This window comes from Primulina eburnea, chromosome 7, assembly GCF_022965805.1.
Source record: "Primulina eburnea isolate SZY01 chromosome 7, ASM2296580v1, whole genome shotgun sequence".
NCBI classification, from domain to species: Eukaryota; Viridiplantae; Streptophyta; class Magnoliopsida; order Lamiales; family Gesneriaceae; genus Primulina; species Primulina eburnea.
In genome coordinates this window covers 11,109,363-11,118,217 of record NC_133107.1, presented here as the reverse complement: position 1 = coordinate 11,118,217, position 8,855 = coordinate 11,109,363, and positions in this window count along the sequence as shown.

The following is an 8,855-nucleotide window of genomic DNA, read 5'->3' as shown; positions in this document are numbered from 1 at the left end:
TAGAATATGTTTTTAAAATGGTGAACCATTGTTGTGCCGACCTCACTAGAGTGCTTAGGAACACCTTGCACTTGATCCTGTCAGTATATCGATGTAACAAAGCCACATTCTTTAACCTCCCTGGGTGTTATCACTGGTCAGTACTTCCATTGTATTATTCTATACTTGATTGATTAAAATTTGATGGGATCATAACAAAGGAAAAATGGACTTTCCCATTTTCATTCACTTTCTATAGTCTTCATGTACATTCACCTCACTCACCCTCTCTCGAACACCTACTTACCTGACCCATGTGCTCGCAATACTTGCCCGCAAACCCTACTAATGACGCTCCTAATCATACTAGGGCTTCTCGACCATAAAGTTGTGTCACTCACCATCTCCACAACATATGTTCGCCATAATCCTATGCATGGTTTCCTCGCCCACATGCTCCCTCAATGCAAAATATCGTGAAACTTACCTCACACTTACCTACCCCTCGTCAAGTCTAGCTCTCCTCCCTCACCCAACACCAACACCTCGACCGACACCTCGCCCCACCCTCTTCCTCTTACACCCACCACCTGATTCCCCTCCAACGTACTCGCCTAGCAGGAATAATGAAAATAAAAATTCTTAGTATCCATGCCTCTACTCCTCTCAGCTCATTTGCTCTTTTGCTCTTTTCATCTCATCTCCTCTTTTTCTATGCTCAAACCATTTATGTATGCATTTGTGCATCTTTCAAATTCACACATTTTTCCGCTCGAACTAAAAGGTTACCATAGCTCGGTGGGGGTTTCTTAACAAGTGACTTGAAAATCTATTCACCCCTCAAACACTGAGTGAAGGAACTAATTAAGATGTTGGTTGTGGTTGATGGTACTTTCAACGTCGTGTTACTGAAACACTGAACAGACTATCTTAGTGTCTCTTGCTCCTGCTGTTTCATCACCAAGAAGCTTAGATAACTCTTTTGATACTTCTTGCTACTAGCAAACTGATGAAAAAAAGTCATGTTATAATCCTCAAAGGACTTTATAGAATCGGTTTTTAAAATGGTGAACCATTGTTGTGCCGACCTCACTAGAGTGCTTAGGAACACCTTGCACTTGATCCTGTCGGTATATCGATGTAACAAAGCCACATTCTTTAACCTCCCTAGGTGTTATTGTAAGAACCAGATTTCCCACCATATAATTAAATATTTGTAAGGAATTTTTATGATTTTATTACTATGTTTTTGGGTACATATATGTTGATAGATATATTGGAATACCTTGAAAATACAATAATAAGTCATGCATAACATGCATAATTTCGAAATTGGGGAATATATTGCAAAGATTGGAAGGTATTATACTAGACCTAGAAGACTAAGGCATAGATATTGGATATTTTTGAAAATCCCTACTAAGATTTATGCATAGATATTTTGATGCATGAATGCATGGGAACCTACTAGAAAAATTGGAAGCAAATCCCCTCACTTAGCCACCATATTTTCGAAATTATTAGGGGCAAGGGATTAAGGAATGAATCTTGAAAATAGGTAGCAAAATAAACTCATCATGGAATTATTTTGTAGCAAAAAAATCATGTGACCTTGAATGCCATTTGGTAGGATTTTGATGCCATGATTAGCTCCATTCCCCTCCCATATAAATACCACATCAAAGCCTAGCATTCCCTACACTAAATTTTCGAAATCCCTAGCTGTAATTCTAGAAAATTCCAGCAACTATCCTAGCCGAAACCCTGCTGAAAAATCATCCCAAGTATAAGCTAGAAATCGAAGCCGAAGTACTGTCCGAGCAAAAACGAGAAGCAACTCAATTCCCGAAGCCAAAGACCTATATTTTTAGCATCAATATAAACTGTAAGTGAGATGTTTTAAATGGTTAAACTTTCGGATTACGCATGTGTTCGTTTTGGAAAAATTCGGTCGAGCACCGTCGCTACGTCTCTACGTTTTTAAATTTGATACGTCTATGTGTTGGCACTGTGAGGATTCCCTGAAAATGTGTGGAATTCCAACATATGGCACTTCACGGTGGGATAGAACCTTTTTATGGCCTCTCCCCCTTAGAGGATTACAACTTAGGGACTGACGTCAGTAAACCGTTAAAGGTGAAAAATCGCAGTGTTGTTATGATATGAGTTTGATGTTACGATTATGAAAGGCATGATGTATTTATGTGTAAATTTTTGAAAATGTTGTAAAGTTTTTATGTTGTGCTCGATATGCCCCAACTTGCTGAGTATTTCCCAAAATACTCACCCCCCTTACAACCTTTCCCAGAGAGATCTGAGGAGGAACTCGAGAAGGAGTTATCGGATCAGTTTTGGGGCTAGGTGAATGCGAGACTTCAAGATTTTAGATTAAGTTGAACTTTTAATTTAGTTTTACGTTTTCGCACTTAAACTCTGTCGTTTTTTTGGATTTCGGTATTGTAAAGACAATGTTTCCTTTGGTTGAAATTATGATATATAAACTGGTTTCGGTATACACTGTGCTACAAAAGGCTTTTTGTTTCGATTGTGTGATTGTTAAACAACGTCGGTATCAATCCCGAGTTTCGGGGCATGACAGTTATCATGGTTAGTACTTCCATTGTATTCTTCTATACTTGATTGGTTAAAATTTGATGGGATCATAACACAGGAAAAATGGACTTTCCCATTTTCATTCACTTTTTACTGTCTTCATGTACATTCACCTTACTCACCCTCTCTCGAACACCTACTTACCTGGCCCATGCGCTCGAAATACTCGCCCGCCAACCCTACTAATCATGCTCCTAATCATATTAGGGCCTCTCGACCATAACGTTGTGTCACTCACCATCTCCACAACATATGTTTGCCCTACCCCTATGCATGGTTTCCTTGCCCACATGCTCCCTCAATGCAAAATATCGTGAAACTTGCCACACACTTACCTACCCCTCGCCAAGTCTAGCTCTCCTCCCTCACCCAACACCAACACCAACACCTCGTCTGACACCTTGCCCCACCCTCTTCCTCTTACACCCACCACCTGATTCCCATCCAACGTACTCTCCTTGCCTCACTTTCACATCTCTCTTGCCATGACTTTCATTTATGTGCCTTGCTCATTACCCTCATTCACAACTCTCTCTCGGCTCCGCCCCACCTCACTCTCTCCCAAATCTCACCCTTGCCAAAACCTACTATCAAATTGTTCGCATCTTAGTCAAACCTTCGCTGAAAACTCCCTTCTCACCTCAACAAGACCGTTCACTCACCACTCTAGTTTCACACATAAGTTTTGACTGCACATACACCACACTTTGTCATCACCCCTGTGCCCAAGACCCTTGCTCATCACTGATTTTACATTCTTCATAGAACCCCAACTCCTCAGCCTCACCCTAGCCCACCACTATTGCCTTGCACACCTTTCTTTCTCGTCTTTCCCTCAATTTCTAGAAATTGCCTCAACCACTTTCTACTCGATCAATTCCCTCACGTGCTTGCTATTGATCCTAACCTTCGAAAAATGGGCATACTTAGCCTAATTTCTCCATGGTCATGTCTATCACGTTCATCTCCAGCTGAGGCTTCTCGGTACTTAATTGAGGACTTACTCTAAGTTGGTTCTCATACTTATTCTCCTGCCTACCATATCTATGTCTAAACTCAACTTTTTCCCACAAATGACGCCAAGTGTTCTTTTTTGATCAAGTCAGAGCCGAAAAATATGAATAGGGTAGCTATGGAGACCCCTAAAATGAAAGTAGTAATTCCAAATGAAATGAGAAAACCAGATATTTATATGAATAAATATGGAGGACCACGTGCGTGTAACTCACACGCTTATGCTCCAATGGCTCTTCTTACTAGGGCAAGCGCAAGGGTGCACTCACCCCTAGGGCAAGGCTCAGGATAAGGCTAAGGGCATGATCCTTGAGGCTCGTCCTCCTCCTCACCCATGATCCTCATCCGCTTCCCACCTCCTCAGCTCATCCTCGGTTCATGCGCATATAATCGGTTGCATAACTCCTAATCTTATCCTTAACTCTTTAGTACATCCTTGGTTCCCCACCTCTTTTCCCACCACACCTCATAGCTCGTCTCATTACCTGCCACTCATCCTATATCACTTCCACCCCTGCCACACCTCATAGCTCATCTTCACCCTTGTCATCTCCATTGGCTATAATTGGCACAACCAACTTCGAGTACTTCACTCACCCTCCAAGCCCTAACTCACAAGGACACATCTTAGACCATCTTTAGCTTTGTCACCTCCATTAGCTATAATCGGCACAAATCCAATTCTAACTCCAATCTGCCTCGCCTCTAGGGATGGCAATTTCCTCCGAACCCGATGGAGGATCCGATACCCGACCCGAGAAGAAGAGGGTATGGAGGGATTTTTAGACCCGATTAAATAAATGGGTATTCGGGTAATGGGGATTTTCGGGTTCGGGTATGGAGGCGGGTTTGATATAATCCTACCCACACCCGACCCGAATACCCGTTTAAATTAATATATATATAAATATATATATACATATATGAAAGCAAGAAAAATTTGAAATGGGCCTTTTTTTTACTGTTGCCGGTCATCCAAAATACACGTATTCTGCCTTCTTTTCTCCAACAGAGCAAGGGTTTGTGTTGTCAAGAGAAGGAGGCTTGCGCAGGGGTTATAGCATTCGGTTCTCTCTTACTCTTCATTCTCCTTCAATTCTAGCTGCTTGATTTCCTTTTCTCCCATTCGTTCTTTCTCAATCGTTTCGTACGTTGTTCGGTCTCATTCGAGGTTCCATCTTGCTGCCATCGTTTTCTCTCCACCGTTCCGTGCGTCGGTCGATCTTCGGAAAGCATCAACCAGGTGCGTGTTTCCCTTGGATTTGTTCGAATCTGGTGTTCTGCTGGCACACCCCGTCTGTGCAATTAAACTTTCTCTTTGATTTTTTTTTGGAATGGCTAGTTTGTTGTTCCCGATTAACCATAGGACGCCTGGTTTTAAGTTTTAACGCTTGTTTGCCTATGTTCTAAGGATGTGGATGACCATATTGATTTCGGTGACCTTGTAGGTCCTTCGCTTTTGGCCTCACGGTGTTCTCTCTTTTTGGGCTCCTGCATATTTTCCTAAGTTAGTTCGCATTTGTTTTTTACCCTCGGTTTTGTTTCGGTTTGTATAATTATGTGGTTTTTGAAGATGCATTTGGATGGTTTTTAAAAATAAATAACCTGGCTTGCATGAGTGCACAGAATCATGTCAATCAAATATCCAAAGAACAATTATAATGGTTGATAAATTATTGTTTATTTTTAGTAATTATGTTACATTTAGAAAAACAGTATACATTATTTACATGTCCTTCAATGTCATCAATGTTCGAAAAATGAACGGTAATAGTGCAACAGAAGGAGGGTGGTTTCATGGGCCAATGGTGGACAACGGTGGTGGTGGTGGTGCTTGTGAATTGGGGTTTTAGAAAGAAAAGAAACTGTATTGTGTAAGCAAATTCTTCGATTTATTGTGTGTATAAGTTCAATGTTGAAGATGAAGTACACGCTCATGTGGAGTTGCTTACACTTAATGGTGAAAAATATGTCAATTTTAGAAAAACTCTTTTGGCTATTTTTATTATGTCTCTTTTTTGTCCTTTTGATTTACTTGTCTTGTGTTTGGATGAAAAGAAGGTGAATCTAAATTTTCAACAAGTGACAGAAGAGTGTATCCTCAAGGTATTTGTCATTATTTACTTTTTATTTTATGATGTTTACTTTTGACTTCTTGATCTTAGTAAAAACTTGCGTCCAAATATGAGAAAATGACTAAGATTTTTCTAATATTTATTCTCCTTCCTCTTAAGTTTGATCTAAAAAGACATTGCTATTTTCTCTATTTTATTTTATTTTGTCTTTTTTTAACATACATTACTTCACCACTTTCAGGTATATTAAATGGACTCAACAGATCATATAACAGAAAATAAAGTACCACTATCTGAAATAAATCACGAGGTTCCACTTGTTCCACAAAATACAGCATCTGTTGATGGTGCCTCTCCTAGTGAAATAAGAAAGAGAAAGTTAACTTCTGATGTGTGGAATAATTTGAAAGGAAAAAAATTAATGGAATGGATAAGGCAATTTGCAACTACTGCAAAAAAATCTCTTTCTGGCCAAAGCAAACATGGGACAACACATTTACGTGAACATTTCAAAATTTGTCCAAGAAGAACTGTTAGTGATATAAGGCAGAAACTGCTGATTAAAGAGCAAAACAAGGGGGAATTTGCTATTAAAGGCTTTCAATTTGATCAAGAAACATCAAGGTCAATTCTTGCTGAAATTATAATTTTACATGAGTATCTATTGGCAATAGTCGAGCATCATGGATTTCATAAACTTTTAGCAAGTCTTCAGCCTTTGTTCAAGGTTCCAAGTCGCAATACCATGAAGAGTGATATACTGAAAATGTATGACTATGAAAAGACAAAAGTATTGAGTTTATTGGAATCTAATAAAGGCAGAATTGCTTTAACCACCGACATGTGTACTGCATCTAATCAGAGGAAAGGATTTTTGGCTTTGACTGCCCATTTCATAGATGATAATTGGACTTTGCAAGGTCGTATTTTGAGGTATATATTCTATTTGTCACTCAAATATGTAACATTTTTAACACTTTTTATGATTTCAGTTAAATAGATACTTACATATATACATTATTTAATTCAATTATGTAGGTTTGTTTATGTTCGTTCTCCACATACCTCAGAAGTCCTTGCTAATGTGATAGTTAAGTCTATGATGGATTGGAATATTGATAGGAAAATATCCACATACTGTTGATAAGTGTTCCACTAATGATTCTCTTATGAACTTTGTGATGCATAAGCTTGATCGTTCTACACTTATGCTGCAAGGGTCTTTACTTCATATGCGTTGTGCTGCTCATATTTTGAATTTAGTTGTCCATGATGGTTTGGATATCATTGCACCTAGTGTTGAGAAAATTAGTGAAAGTGTCACATGTTGGCGAGCATCTCCTAAAAGAGAGCAAAGGTTTGATGATGTGGCACGTATTGTAGTACGCAATATGAATGCTAAAAAATTGGTGTTGGATTGTAAAACCCGTTGGAACTCAACATATGTGATGCTCATGACTGCTATATCTTTTAAAGATGTGTTTGCTCGTCTGAGATTTCGTGATCCATCATATAAATGTTTCCCAACAGATGATGAGTGGTTGTTAGCAGAATAGGTTTCTAAAATGTTGCAAGTGTTTTATTCTGTGACTGAGTTATTTTCTGGAAGAAAATATCCCACAACTAATATCTTTTTTCCCAAGGTTTGTGAAATTAAAGCTTCATTGCTCAAGTGGACAACATCTCCTAACAAGGTAATTTCTTCCATGACTGAAAGGATGCTTTCCAAATTTGAGAAGTATTTGTGTGATATTCATGGAGTTATGTGAATAGCTACTATTTTAGATCCAAGATATAAGACAAAGTTGGTTGAGTATTGTTTCAAAAGAACACATAGAGAGATTGGTTTTAAAGAACCTGTTAGAAAGATTAAAAAGATGTGTTATGATTTGCTTGACGATTATACAAATAATAATGGTTATGCCAGTGTTGAACAAAGATCAACGGAGACTAGATTGAATACAAGTACTGATGATTTTTTGGATAGTTTCGATAAAGAAGTAGCACTTGAGTGTGATGTTTACACTGATATGAAGACTGAGTTAGATCATTATTTGGAAGACAAAGTGTTGCCTAGAAATATTGATTTTGACATATTGGAGTGTTGGAAGACCAATGGAATCAAATATACCACTTTGATGAGGATGGCACGAGATCTGCTTGCCATTCCAATATCAACGGTGGCTTCAGAATCAACATTTAGTACTGGTGGCAGATTGGTGAGTTCCCATAGAAGCAGACTTCATCCAAAAACCATAGAAGCGTTGATGTGCACTCAAAGTTGGTTATTGAATGAGAAACAAGATAATATAAATTGCATTTTTAGTTTTTATTGTTTTTGAACAAAAATATTATTAATTTACAATATACAGTAATGATTTTTTTCTTTGAATTTTGTATCTATAAGTTCACAAGAAACGGAAGCATATTACTCTTCAGTTGAATATGATAAGGACACTATTGATGTTGACGTTGTAAGTTTTTAATACAATTTAATTTTGTTAAATATGACATTGAAAATAAACTGTTGGGTCAATTATTTATGTTGTTCTTCATCATTTTGCAGGACACTACAATGTCAAGTGATGAAGACATGCACGATTAGTTCGGAGATAAACCGATCTAGTTTGATTTTGGTTGATAATGCTTACATATGATTAAACTAGGGGTTGCCCATAGATGATTAATCAATTGAATTATGAATTTTTGGATATGATATAAATTCTACTATATTTTTGTTGAATTGCGTACTTTTGTTCAACTAATATAAACTGTTTTTAATATTTTGTTATTTTTTCTATGAAGTTTATTTTGTTATTAATAATTTTTCTTATTGTTCATTTAAATAATTTTTTAAATATTCATAACATTATTGAAACAATTTAAATTTGAAAAACTTCAATTGTATATGATAATTGGGTATTTGGGTAGGATATGAGTATCCGATAATCCGGTATGGGGATGTGGATGAAATTCAATTCCCGATGGGTATGGGGATGGATGTATGAAATCCGACCTATATCCTACCCATTGCCATCCCTACTCGCCTCCACCACCTACCCTCACGAGCCTACCATATCTCTTACAGCTGAACCCAAGCCTTGGTTCTTGGCTATGAACTCGAAATGAGCCCACATGTGGGATATCACAGTCAAAATAGTCGGCATTAGTTTC